At 40.4% G+C, this 14451-nt stretch overlaps 1 long non-coding RNA gene across 1 annotated transcript; it reads right to left on the bottom strand.

Annotated features, from left to right (window-relative positions):
* Window positions 1-10666: 10666 nt before the first annotated feature.
* Window positions 10667-14234, bottom strand: LOC140590842 (uncharacterized). The gene is made up of 2 exons (XR_011991693.1): window positions 13018-14234; window positions 10667-12849 (listed from the first exon to the last, which is right to left on the bottom strand). It is a non-coding gene; the product is annotated as an uncharacterized lncRNA (long non-coding RNA).
* Window positions 14235-14451: the final 217 nt, after the last annotated feature.

Raw genomic sequence — 14451 nt, 5'->3', positions numbered from 1 at the left:
CTCGCCTTAAATGCATAAGAATGAGATTCCCCTGTTATTCTCACAATAATACTAACAGACTGGTGCATTTCAGCATTGCTTGTGTGCAGGTGATAACAGTCTTTCAATACGATCATCATCTTCTGCATCAACACCAGAGGCTCCATGTTCCCCCCCCCCCCTCCAAATGAAGATAGGCCCCCAGCACTCTCCGTCGCAACTCCAAATCCACCGGGGGCTAATTTTGCTTGAAATCCCACCTCACTCGCAATTCGCCCGGCCTGCTTCTAATTTTCAGCTCGGAGCTGTGAAAATATGCAGCGAGCCAGAAAAATGCGAGAAGAAACCTATTTACACGTTCCCGGCCTGCGGCCCACCCCACGTCACCTCTGCTCGGAGCCCCCCTGCTTCAGCTACGCCGTCTTCAGGATCCCTGCCGAACAGGGAGAGCCACCTAGCTCTCAGCCACCAGTGAACAAGAACTAGATACATTTTCTCTACCATTAAAGGTCATAAATGCAAAAATATTTGGACCAAAGTCACCTTTTTCCCCCTGCAGTTGTGGTTTGCCCTCTGATAGCACCGTAAACAGCATGAATGTAATGAAGCTAGTTAGCATAATTGCAGTTCAGACAGACAGTGTTGTAATTCTAATCTTCAGGCACTGGGTCACCTGGCTCCTTTTGTTGTCCCCCCCCCTACCCCCCAAACATCTGTTCTCCAGAGTTCTGTCTTACTGAGCGATGCAGTCGAAAGCAGAATTGGGCCGGTGTGAACTGAAGCGTGCTTGAGTAAAAACATAGCAGCCCCCCCGGTAACTAGGCTAACAGGGTGACGTGATTCATTCTGTATTCGCTCATAACCCCAACATGAAGCCACATTTGCAGGCTGGTGCTGTATAGTGTTGTCCCTATAAAGAAAAGGCAGATAAAGCCACGCTAATATATTACATTCAATTCATCCACCCATCTTCCAAATTGCTTAGCCCAGTCAAGCTTGCAAAGGGGCCTGGAGCCTTTTCCTGGAAGGGTGGGGCACAAGACTGGGATACACCCTGGACAGGATGCCAATCGATCATTGGACATGGACATAATACTCTTACCTGCCACTTTATTAGGTTCTCCTTGCTAGTACTGGGATGGATCCAGGTTTGCCTTCAGAACTGCCTTAATTCTCTATGATATAGATTCAACAAGGTGCCTGAACATTCCTCAGAGACTTTGCTCCATGTTGACATGATGGCGTCACGCAGCTGCTGCAGATTTGTCGGCTGCACCTTGATGATGCAAATCTCCCGTTCCACCACATCCCATAGGTGCTCTGCTGGATTGAGGTCTGATGACTGTGGAGGCTATTTGAGTACAGTGAGCTCACTGTCATGTTAAAGAAACCAGTCTGAGATGATATGAGCTTTGTGACATTGTGTGTTATCCTGCAGGAAGTAGCCATTAGAAGCTGGATACACTGTGGTCATAAAGGGATGGACATGGTCAGCAACCATACTCAGGTAGACGGTGGCATTTAAACGATGCTCAGTGGGTACTAAGGGGCCCAAAGTGTGCCAAGAAAATACCCCCCACACCATTACACCACCAGCAGCCTGAATTGTTGATACAAGGCAGGATGGATCCATGATTTAATGCTGTTTATGCCAAATTCTAACCCTAACATCTAAATGTTGAATTGATACTCGTTTAACCAGGCAACATTTTTCCAATCTTCCCTTATCCAGTTTTCGTGAGCGAATGCCTGGATTACCGAATGACTAGATTACTGATTGACTAGATTACCGAATGACTAGATTACTGATTGACTAGATTACCGAATGACTAGATTACCAAATGACTAGATTACCAAATGACTAGATTAGATCAGTTTTCTGTTCTTAGCTGACAGGAGTGGCACCCAGTGTGATCTTATACTGCTGTAGCCCATCTTCAAGGTTTGATGTGTTGTGCATTCAGGGATGCTCTTCTGAATACCTGGGTTGTAACGAGTGGTTATTTGAGTTACTGTTGCCTCTCTATCAGCTTGAATGAGTCTGGCCATTCTTCTCTGACCTCTGCCATCAACAAGGCATTTTGCCCAGCAAACCAGCACTCACTGGATATTTTTTCTTTTTCGGCCCATTGTCTGTAAAGAGATCCCTAGAGTTCTGTGTAAAAAATCCCAGTAGATCAGCAGTTTCTGAAATACTCATACCAGCCCATCTGGCACCATGTCACATTCAAAGTCACTTAAATCACCTTTCTTCCATATTCTGGTGTTTGATGTGAACATTAGCTGAAGCTTCTGACCTGTATCTGTATGAGTTCATACATAGTTTTACTGATGCATGATTGGACGACTAGATATTTGCTTCGACGAGTAGTGGAACAGGTGTACCTAATAAAGTGGCAAGTGTATATGGTTAATTAGATATTAATTTGTTTACATTAAAGGCAATAAATGGCTAGGACCACCCCCACCCCCACAACTTCTAGATTCAAATATCAAAGTACTTTACTATACTTAAACTACTACTATAGAAGATGCCAACTGTTTTTAATAATTCATGATTCAAGAGATATTTAGATCTTTATTGTCATACCATTAACATACATGTATACATCAGACATGAAATATCATCTGTTTTAGCCCGTTGGGGCTACATTCACACATTCATAAACAAGATGCTATGACATACTTTCATTTACACATTGACCTGACAATACACATTCCATACTACATCTACACAGTGACTAGAGAATATTCTACATACTGTACCACATAAAGTATAAAGGAGGCATGGAGGAGAGTTGTGGTGGTGCAAGAACTCAATGTATACTGACTGAAGTGCAAAAAGTGCAGTACAAGTATGGTCCTGATGTAACACAGTTAATGCTAGATAACTGTGAAAAATTACATATCAAAGTTAGTATCCAATATAAGGGTTTGATGGGGATGAGCATGCAGCGCCTGTTAGCACTAATCATGTGACTGTGGCATTTTGTTGGGAATGGGGACATTTCCTTTAAGCTGAAGAAGGGCAGGAATCCCCGCCAAAGAAACCCTGAGCTGTGGTCAAACAATGAGAACGACAAGGGAAAACCTGCGGCCAAACCAGCCTCCTGAACACACTGAGGCTGGGGGGGGAATCAGTGACAGACAGCTGAGAAGAGTAACAATTCATGGGCTTACGTCTTATGGGGACAGAGGCCAATTTGCTGCGCGTCCAGGGGCATCCGAATTACCAATAAATTTCAATGATCTTTAGCCCCCACTGCTGCCTGCCTAGGTAGACATTTGAGTCACATGACCTTTGACCTGGGAAAGTGGCGGGGTGGGGGGGATGGGTGCTTAAGTTAATGCAAATCAGCTATATTCACAATGGGCGGAAAATAACAGATAAGGTGAACGACAATGACGGCTCGCTAAACAGAGATCCCTTCAGAATATGTATGAAAGCAAGGGATTAATAAGCACCCAGCTGGCTGTCAAACGCCGCCGTAAACAGAGCTATGCATTTCCTAACTTAATTAATTTGCATGACTATGCTTAAAAAACAAACCGGTTAAAGGATCCCAGTCGTGCTTTTGGGGGTTGCTCCGCAATGCAGGGCGTCGCTTTACGAAGGTATTTTATTTCTCTGCAATGCAAAGTTTACATGCGACGGAGGGGGATGAAGGAGAAGGAAAAGCTGTCATTCAGAGTCACACTGAATGATATTTAAGAGTTTTTCCCTTCATCACGCACACTTATTACGTGAGCGTCCTAATATACACGGATTATACGCCTATCGTCATTGATCGTGCAGGTATTGCTCCGCTTCCCAATTATAGCGCTGCGAGAAGCTGGTAAAACCAAATAACCAAATCAGAGAACGGAAAACATACATTGCAATGTCTGGATGGTGGAAATTATTGCAGAATATCTTTCGTTTTTTAACCCGAACGAAAATTCCTGTGACTGACAGTCAACGCTGCAAAAAAAAACGTTGTTTTTTTTTTTTAATGATTTGTATTTCTATATTGGGCAGACTGAAGGAAGTATCTAAATTAACTCATTAATAGATGCTGTGCTTGATAGATAGATAGATAAATAGATAGAATGTCATAATTTGTGAAAGCCAACCAATGTATTGTTAAGAAAGAAAGAAAGAAAGAAAGAATGTGTGATTATTGCCTTGCATGGTGGTTCTAACATCCCAGAAACAGCCACCTTCCTGGGATTTTCACACACTAGTATTTCCACAGTTTACCGCGAATGGTGCCATGAACAAAAAACATGCAGTCAGTGCCATTTCCGTGGCCGAAAACATCTTGTTAATGAGGGGAGTCCGAGCAGAGCGGCCAGACTCGTTAAAACGAAGGGGAAGGCCGCAAGTGCAAAAATAACAGCTCCGTACAACAGTGGTGTGTAGAAAGACTTCTGAGAACACACAACCCATCAAATCTGCAGTGGTTCTGGAGGCAGAAGTGGGTCCTCCCCACTATAGCTAGATGTAAACAATTGTGGCTACTGAGTGTAAATAAATATCTGTATATACGTTTGTGTATTTATTTTAATTTGGCATGTGGTGTTTTTTGCTCAGACTGAGTCGTTGTTTAGTGCCTGCCAGGGACACTGGAAGAGATTTAATGGAAGACAGGCACAGGAAGGGGATTTTAAAGAGTCAAATGGCCCACATTCATGCATAGACCTCATATAGAAAAGCGGCAGCAACTCACTTGTGTCTGAATATTCAGAAATTCCTCTTCACCACATATTTTCCCATATACAGATTTCCCAGTTTCTATGCACGTTCAGCTGTTTTGTGCTGAACTCTCAAAAGGCCATGGATACACAACACATTGTAATTCCTACACTGCAGACTTTCCCCATAAGGGAAAAATGTGCATTTCTAATAAAACATAAAAACACTACAGCATGGATTTTGGAAATATATTGAAATACAAAAAACATGACAACTTAGTAATAATAATTACTTGGTAATTATTGCATTTATCTAATGCACTACACCATGTGTTTGCCATGTAACTGGCAAATGAAACATTTTATTAGGGTAAATAAAATTATTAACAAAAGTAATAATAGCATTTAAAAAGATATTCAGTTTGCAGAGTGTGAGAGTATAGAATCTGGGTGATCTAAATGTTTCAGTTGAAATTGCTACAGCTATGTAACAAATGTTTTTTTTTTGCATTACTTTAAGGTTGCATTCTGGTATCTGCGATGTCGTACTTCTGTGCATGTGCTGAGCTGAGAAGGAATTCCATCCAAGATAATAAGCTGGTTTTGCTCAGAAGAGCCCAGAGGAAACTGTAATTCACCCTAATTGAAGTGACTCTTCATCTACTGAAAAAAACCTTAATCAAAAGCTGTTTTCTGTTTTTTACCAGATGTCCATACAAAGTTGAGTTTCTGTACTCAAAATTATCATCATTTTTCTACTTTCCAATCAACACCAACTGTTTTAATTTCAAGTGTCATTAATTTATTTTTGAAAAACTAAAAACAACATGGCTGCATGAATGGGAAAAGCTTTGCTGTCTGTTTCAGATTCTAATTCGTGTGCTTTGTCACGTTGTTAGGCTGTTCCCCAAGAAACGTCTGATCTTGATGACTTTGCCAGAAATGACAGAACGTCTTGTCCCATAAACTTTACTCCAACTCCTGTGAACAGCAACAATATAAAAATCATCTTCTAATATTTTGCAGAACATGGCATTTTGGGAGTCAAGTACAATTGGCTCCCTACCTTACTTGGCATTTGAAATTATCATAAAATCTTGTGAATTTTACATCCTTGGACTTTATTAGAAGCTTTATTGTAGATATTACCTAAAATGAATGCACAAGTGTGAAGTCCCATAATTCTTATGAAGAACAGTTTTTATTCTTAAAAGCTGTCTACTTGATCCATTTATTCAAGTAATAAAAGCAACATAAAAGTTTCTCTGTATTAAAACACTGCCTTGTTTGAATGCTTTCTCCCCGTAAGATGATCACTGCACGCGTCAATCAGTTAAGATTCATTATAACCATCATAGCAACAGTAATTACCATAATTGCAATGGTGCCGATATCAGCATGCATGAAGGAGAAGCTCCATCCACGGGAATAACAAAGGAGATGGAGCAGAAGTTCCGTCTCACTGGGGCTGTGACAGGCTTTGATCGCCGGAATGATTGACAACAAAACACGGAACATATGTGCCGTCCTCTCCACAGAAACATGTGGCTTCAGCAGGCCCTGATTTTTGCAAGAAGCTCCAATATGAAAAGAGCTATGAATTTCTACTTAATCATTTAAACGACACACAGTTAGGTGAGAGTGTGACGTGTTTAAAGCCAGGCTATTGATTAAAAATACACATTGTGGCAACGTTTGTTAATTTTTATTTTTATTTACTCCATGGTAAGTAAGATTTCTTCTAAATCAGTCTTGAGGTAATAAGGTACACTTCTCTACACATTTGTATGTTGTCATTCCAGCTATCTGTCGCACATGGCTTGTCTGTGTATCTTTTTGCCTTCTGACCTTGCATCTTCAAACCCAAAGAGCTGTTTTCTCACTGTCATCAGAGCAGCACTTGATGCATCTCGCTCATGCCTCTTGTGACCCTGGGCTCTCCCACCCCCCCCATGGGACAAGTCCATGGCAGGAACAGCTATCGTTCCGTGGGTGGGTCGGTCCTGAGACACAAAGCCAGGAAGCAAGACTTTGCATTTAAAGCTATGCGGGGGGGGGGGTTACAGCACCATCTGGGCCTCTGAAACCCTAACCCAGCTCTGAAGCCCCCAGTGGCCGGCCGCAGTGCACCACCACGGTCCCACCCCAGAGCTCCCAGCTCCAGCTGCCGACATTCAATCTCTGCATTGGGGAGGTGACACAGAGCCACAGACACGGCTCTGAGCGGGGGGGGGGGGGACTTCTGATCATTGCCAAGATTAGTGGGTGAAGGGAGTCACAACGGACGGGGTTGGACATGTGGGTGGGTACGGGCAGGGGGGGGGCATTGCGGAGGTTGACTGATTGCTCTGTTTTCATCAGTCGATGTTGAATGATAGCTACTCCAGGTCAAAGCACCAGGCATTTTCCCAGCTGAAATCACCCCCCCCCCCCCCCATAAGAAAAGCGCATGTCTTCAGGTTGAGAACAGCACAGAAAGCTTGCATTTTCAAAAATGACCTGTTTTACAGTGTTTCGTACCCGAGGAGATTTGGAAATTTCCAAAATCCACTAAGTGCACTGTATAAGTTCATGAGTAAGTATGATTCCTGTGGACAAAAAGGACTAAGTGAGTTTTGGAAATTTGCTCTTCAATTTTTTATTCTAATGCTTTTTATAGCATTAAGACAAATCATTAAGGTACCAGAAATCACAGAGCACCACAGTAGACTTACAGATGTTACAGATACCAGAATCATAACACAACATAATTGGGTGGGAAAATGCAATTCATTGTAATTGATTTCAATAAAGTAAATGTAACCAAAGAAAAGTGCAAGTAAAGAAAGGTTTCCACCTCTAGACTCTTCTTATTTGTTACTTGGAAGCTGATTTGAGAAAACAGATTGTTTTTCAAATATATAATAATGACAGATTTTCAAGACACAATGACCATGTAGGAGAGTCACAAATTGTCGAAATCTCTCAGTTACGATGTTGCAACCAATAATATGGATTTACATTGCTATATTGATTCAACAGTAATGATTTACTTGTGTTGATATTTGTTAGTACTGTTTTGATTGATAAATTTAAATACTTTGAACTCTCTCGATCATAATTGCCTGTCATGGAAATTACCAACCCTAATGTGCCTAAAGAAATTGTGGGTGTATTTTAATAGTTTAATCATTATGTAACGTAATTTATGAAAGTGTGGGTTATTCTTGAATTATTTTCATTTAGTTTGTTCAGAATCATATGCTGTTATATCATGTTATATTTAAAGTTGCACCCAGTGTATGATTATCATGACCCTTACATCAATACGGCACTATATTATCATCAAGTCAGTTATTTATACCCTTGTAAATTACTCTGACATCCCAGTGTCCCATATACAGCATCCATCATTCTGACAATACACTGACATTACAAGGCATCTGTTTGTTGATAAGACATATACAGTGAAAGACAACGATTTACTATAATTAACAATAAGCAATGATTCTCTTTGGCCTGGTGAGTTCTTTTCAAAATATACATTGTTGCCTTTCATTCACCCATCCATCCATTTTCCAACTGTTTATTCAGCACAGGGCTAAAGTGAGCCTGGAGCCTATCAGACAAGGTCTGGGGCACATGGCAATAGGACACCCCCAAAGGGATACCAGGTCATATGCATCCACACCCTATGGGCAATATAGAGATGTCAATTCTCCGATCTGCATGTTTGTGGAGCAGGGAAGGCAACCCATGCAAACTCAGAGAGAGCATGCAAACTCCACACACACAGAATAGGGGCAGAATTTATATACCCAGCCCTGGAAGTGTGAGGTTTGGGTTAGTAGTGACCCAAATAGTTGGTTTATAATTTTTAACCATAACATGACCTATACAGACTGATGTAGAGCACAGGGAATACGGACCAAATGCATGCTACTTTTCTGCAGTATAATAGCGCCCACAGATTTCACAAGCCTGAAAAACATCTGCATTTGATATGCAGTATATACCATGGCCCTGTAAACTGTAAGTCCAAAGGGGATAGCACACAATTTAATTAACCGGGCATGCTGGAGAACCTTAAAATATCCTATGATTGTAAAACAGAGAATGATCAACCCAGCTTTGATGCAATTTATTATAAGCGTGATGTCTTTATGCATGCAAAACACAAGGTGAGGTTTTTAAAGCTATATTATCTATGTTTTCTTAGTCAGGTGTAATAAACCAGCTGTGTTGAAAATGCACATAATGGACATACATTCAGACTAGCCAATGGAAGGTGAATTTAACAGATTATTTTTAAAATGTTTTCAAAAGAATCACATTATCAGCAGTGATTATCAATACATTATAATGGTGCAAATATGGTTTATATTGATGAAGGAGGTAAATATTCCCATATTTGTTACTATATTCAAAACCCGGAATAGTGAATACAGTGTTAGTAAATCGATTTGCATATATATTCATCCATTTGTCCATCTATCTTCTAACCACTTATCCTGGTCAAGTACTTTGGGGGTTAGGCTTAGGGTTAGGGTTAGGGTTATGTAAATCTGATTTCAAAGGACAACATTCAGAAGTAAATGTTGTTTTGTCTGACATGACGGCATGGTCAAATATTTTAATCAGGTTACATTGTAAAAACCTAATTTTACATGTTGTATAAGCCTCTTTAACAGTATATATGATTAAACTAGACCGTTTGATTATAAATGTGATGAAAATGAGGGACACTGCCTTTGCTGTGTTATAAATATTTTTTGTGTAGAACTTGTGCAGTCCATGAAATAATCTGCAGAACAGGCATAAGTCAAAACAGGAATCATATGATGCATAAATGTCAAATAATTTCAACTCCAAAAGGAAAAACTCCATGAACATATTTGGCATATTAGATGCAAATGTTCACCAAACATGGAGTTTGGCTTGAACCCCCCCCCCCCCCAGGCTGCCCCCACTGAGTCCCCATGAAGAGAACAAGACCCGCCCAGCCTGCAGCCCCCCCTTTGCCATCTGCCTGAGGGTGTTGTGTCTGAACCAGTGGCTTAGACCGAACACCACCTTACTTGAGGATTGGTTTGTAATGACCATCAGTTGGATGCTTTTGACTTTCAAACTGCATATGTACAGCTGCAGTGATGAAGAGTCTTCTTCAGTGCCACCCAACAAGCACTGCAACACAGGACAAAGGAAACAGTCACTCAGAAGTAGATGGCTCAAATGGCTGCCTTGACATTAACACGATCTTCCATACCTCTTTTACAAAACAGCTGCAGCACCGTATGTGAAAACTTTATTTGGTGTGATGTATTGAGAACTACCAGAAAATGACCAGAATAATCTGATACCTCAATAGTTAGTGTCTTATCACTGTCTGTGGAGTCTTACTTCCGAGCAGAAGTGCCAAAGGACACGCCTTTCCCCATTTTTTCAGAATATTCAGTCTTCTGGGGGCACAAATACTGTTACTACTACTGTTATTCAGTTACTGCTCAAGTACAAATCATAAACAAATATAGTATCTGCATGAAATATGTGAAGTGTTATGATTGACTAATTATGAATGAAAATGGGATCAGTACATAACCAACACTTAGTTTCTATTAGTACATTAAGTAGTAGAAATTCTAGTTGTAGTATCAATATATTAAGTAATAGAAGTAGTAGTAGTAGAACAAAAGAAGTGTACTACTACATTGTGCCCCCTCAAGTAAAGTGTTACCATCCTTTTCAATGGTGAATAAACTTTACTGGACGTGAATTCAGAAAACAACATTCAAAGAAGATTATACAAGCATTTAAAATCAGCCAGTGATGTTGCCAGTCAGGTTGACAGAAATGTACCTGTTTTGTTCCTTAACAAAACGGTAATATGCATTTGTGATAGAATCAGTCATTATGCTGTTTCATCAAGCAAAATCAATACTGTATTTGTATTTGTGTGTTCTTGATAGAAGGTACCTTAAGTTAATGATTCAGCTTGTTGACTGCTAATGCGTTAAAAAATAAAACCAATCCTGGCTCAGTTGTCAAAAGATTTTTTATTAATTGAATTGAAGGTAGAAGATTTGTAGTTGTGCTCCTGGGGATATTGCTGGCTACGTGAGTCTCTGCTCCAGCTGAGCTCTTCAGCTATCGCCTTTGACAAAACTGCTGATTGGATTCGACCGTACAGACTTAATTCACTCACATGCTAGACAGACAGATAGATATAAATATCATGTTCATTTCATCCATAACCAAAATACCCACTTTCAAATTTGCATTTTTTACCTTCTAGAATACAACCTTTTGAATTTGATGCCATTTATTAAATAAGAAAATGATGTTTATGCACTTTGTGCATGTGGAGACAGTTTAGCTTCCCAATAAACAATTAATAACTCACTTTCCCTAACAAATATACTCCCACAATGAAAAGAATTTTCAAAGCAGTGATTTACTGTTGATTTGGAACCATGCTAAATTAAAAACAAAATCCCAAAACAAGTGGGGATGAAATAAATCAGATGTCAGCTTCTGGTTGCTGTGGCATTTGAGTCATTACTGGTGACAACCCAGTAATTACAACTTGCAAAAAATATAAAATAATATTACAGTGTAACAAAATCTTCAAATACCAATTAAACTTGCTAAATCTTTAAACTTATAAACAATTCTTATTAGGCTTATGGCACATTATATATCAAACGTGAATTCGATTGTGAGAAATTTATGCGGCAGAATATTTCTCCCTTTTCGTCTTTAATATAACGAAGCCTTCCACTTCTTGGCTGTTTTGAATACCGGACTTTGATGGCACCTGGTTAGGATATTCTGATGTTGCTTTTCTTTTTGCAACCATTATTTGTGTATTATTTTTATTATGAACCAAAAAAAAGTACTCACACGACAATAGAAATTACGCTGTAGCACACACAAACACCTCCACGATTCACGAACCAAGGACCCCATTACTAACTGCATGTTGCACACAAGGTGAGGAGTTAGAGAGGTGAGGAGGAAGAGGCAAACACAGGTAAGGGCCCACGCGACAATTGGCTACACTGCACAGCTATTTGAAAGACAGCAAAATGGGCTAGTTACATTCGCGCGGAGCATGCTGGGATATGTTAACCCCCGCTAGTGGAAGGCGCAGGTCACCGACGCTACAATACTAATCACTTCTTTTTAAATGTAGGCTATGTGTAAATATAATATTGGCAATTTCCATTTACCAAACCCACCAACTGCGGCAAACACTGTAAATTGTAACAATATAAGTGCATACATTAATAGTGGTAAAACAAGCTAAATTTACACGGACGTCGCAGTTCTTGTATGGAATTTCCGTATTAAAATTAAATGAAATATCAGTTTTTGATACAGTACAAGTCATAGGCTGGTTCACCATGACACACCATCTCCTTGCAAGACAATGGTGATTCTATTTATTTTATGTATAGTTTATAAGGCTGTAATGTTTTTACTGCTGGAGAAACTTACTGAAAATCTACCCCAGGTTTCATCATACTTTCTTGACGATTCAGCAGCACAGAACTCGGTATAGTAGCATGTTTAGGCTTTCAGGATACCCTGAAAAAAATGAACCGACTCTAAAATACAGCAATGCCCTAAAGCACGATTTGTTATTCTTGGAGCTTGCTAAGTTTTGTATAGATTTAAACAGATCAGTGATTTATTTTTACTAGAAAAGGCTTCTTGAAACAATATTAGATTATTTATGTTAAATACTCAAGTACTTGATCAGTAGCAAATTATCATGTTAAAAATGGCAGGGGTGAATTTATGTTGACCTTCAGTTTGTTATATACAAAGATATGATACTGAAGTAAACGGCGTGATGTTGTATGTTACGTAGGCTAGGCCTACATTATGCTACACTTCACATGATGTCTATAATTTAAAAGAAAACACGTTTTCATTGGTGGATTTAAAGGCAACAGTGTCCGGATGTGCGGTAGGAAGGATATTTGTGCAAATTAGTTTCCGGAAGATAGTTTATGAAGAGCAGAGCAAAACTCTGGGAGACTGTCTGGGAGAATCAGGGCAAATAACCAGTGTCCTAATCAGGAGGTGGAGGTGGTAGTTGGTGGGTAGATTGGCATCGGCAATCAAAGGGCTTAGGCAATATTCAGAGTCGCTGGACAGAAAAGGATTTGGAGGAGGTGTGTCGTCAGTCATCGGCTAAGCAGGACTCGAGATCTAAAGGGCAAAAAGAAATCAGAAAACCAGCCAGGCAGGGGTGCGTTTCTCGAAACCATCGTTGCTACCTACGTTAGCAACTTGCGTGGTTCAAACTATGTAAGTACGACGCAGGTGTTTCTCGAAACCATAGTTCAAACTACATAGGTAACGATACTGCGGACTTACGTGGTGCGATGTATCGTTGAACGACGCAGGTGTTTCTCGAAACCATAGTTCGAACGAACGTTCGCAAACACTGTCGTTAAGTTGTGTAGTTCGAACTACAGCTCACGAGCTGTAGTTAGAAGCGTAGTTATATGTAAATTCGTCAGCGATGGTGGAAAATACAGTGCAATAAGGGTATAGTCACCGTGTAAGTAAGAAATTTAATAATCTTTAATACCTAATAAGAAATAATTTAGCTCTACGATCACATATAATGTGAAGTTGTCTGAAAATGTAGTTTGAAACGTAATTGTTGTGTGGGTCTCTGGTCATAAGTACGGTAACTGTCTGTAGTGAGCAAATCTCAGACTGCAAAGTATTAATTAGCACAGGGGTGGGTAATGTTAGCAGAATGACACTACAGCGGCCAGATACGAATCCATGCCTTTGTTCTCGGGAAATTACGTCTGTAATGTTTGGTTATTACACACACCTGTGTATTCCAGTCAGCCAGTATAACAATATTCTGTAAGCGACAACGTCGGAATAAAAGTTATTCTGTTTATCACTCCAAGGAGCATCGCATTATTTTTCCGCGATTGCTAATTTTCATTTTATTGGCGTTATGTGACTGACAGAAATTGATGTCACAAATAAATATACATGTGTGTGTGTGTGTGTGTGATTATTATATATTTTACACAGTTCGCGAGTGTTTGTACGCGACCGGCTGTGAAAGTGCGTTGTTAGTTGTTGTGCACGACTTGCCGTGAGTCTGACCAATCAGCGCTGGAACCATTGTGGTTTAAACTACGGTAGGTTAGCCGTGAGTCTGACCAATCAGCGCTGGAACCACTGTAGTTCCAACTACATAAGTCCTAACTAACTAACTAACTAACTAACGTGGTTCGAACAACTGTGGTACGACGGTTTCGAGAAACAGTCGTTGGTCGGATGTTGGTTAGTTTGAACTACCATAGTACGATGCATCGTTAATGCTAACTTCCGTCGTTGTTCAAGAAACGCACCCCAGGATAGGAAAAACCACAAGGGAACCACTAGAACTATAAGTCTGGCAGACGTGTCATAAGTAGGGAAGTCAATTAGTGCAATTGATCACAACTGGGAAGGCGTGACATCAACTGGAAACCAGAGCAGGTAGGGAAGAGGCGTCCCTCATGGTACCAGTCTTGCATCTCCCATGACTGGTCTGTGACAGTACCTCCCCCCCCCCCCCCCCCCCAACGACCACCATCCAATGGACAATCCAGCACCTTCCTCCAGTGCTAGGAACAATGGAGGTTGTCAACCAGACAACACTGGAAAGGGGACTGGAACAAAATGAACAGCTTTTGAGAAGTGGTCAATGATCATAAGTACACTGGTGAACCCCTGGATGGCGGAAGGCCAGTAACAAAATCCAAAGTTACATGGGACCAGGGACAATGGAGAATG

Source organism: Paramormyrops kingsleyae, chromosome 1 (genome assembly GCF_048594095.1).
Source record: "Paramormyrops kingsleyae isolate MSU_618 chromosome 1, PKINGS_0.4, whole genome shotgun sequence".
Taxonomy (NCBI): Eukaryota; Metazoa; Chordata; class Actinopteri; order Osteoglossiformes; family Mormyridae; genus Paramormyrops; species Paramormyrops kingsleyae.
This window is presented reverse-complemented; position numbering and strand designations above follow the sequence as displayed.